Source organism: Cystoisospora suis, assembly GCF_002600585.1.
Source record: "Cystoisospora suis strain Wien I chromosome Unknown contig_7296, whole genome shotgun sequence".
Classification (NCBI taxonomy): domain Eukaryota; phylum Apicomplexa; class Conoidasida; order Eucoccidiorida; family Sarcocystidae; genus Cystoisospora; species Cystoisospora suis.
Genome location: NW_027160082.1, coordinates 16,715 through 17,092, shown reverse-complemented (window position 1 = coordinate 17,092; position 378 = coordinate 16,715). Strand labels below are relative to the sequence as shown.

The following is a 378-nucleotide window of genomic DNA, read 5'->3' as shown; positions in this document are numbered from 1 at the left end:
TCCCCCTCAAAACGCCCTTCTTAGATTCGAATACGGTTCCTTCATGAAGGGTTTGCTGCGCATCACTTGTTTCTCTCTTCTTCTCCCTCGTCTTCACCCCTCGTTGTTTACTTCTTTTCCAGCGCCGTGTCCTACATGCTGTTCGCTGCTCAACGGGGCTCGGGACATACTCTTACGTCTGCACCACAATGTCCAACCTAACCCTCAGGGTACCTAGGTCCTCACTAGCCACTGGCAAGGGCTGCAGGAGATTGCCGATGATGGGAACTCACGAGGAGTAACAAGAGACATAGGAAAAGGGTGTGTTTGACGAGCCTTGTGGGGTAGCTTGCCTCCTACTTATCCAGAGGACTAGCTAGCTACGCAAACAGAGGCGGG

General features: G+C 52.6%; 1 protein-coding gene across 1 annotated transcript in view; it reads right to left on the bottom strand.

Annotated features, from left to right (window-relative positions):
- Positions 1–12: 12 nt before the first annotated feature.
- Positions 13–378, bottom strand: part of CSUI_010384 (kh domain) — a 10,517-nt gene continuing 10,151 nt past the window's right edge. Inside the window, exon 6 of the mRNA XM_068070488.1 lies at positions 13–378. This exon is cut by the window's right edge and continues 2,242 nt beyond it. The gene's annotated coding sequence lies outside the window, so the exon portion shown is untranslated.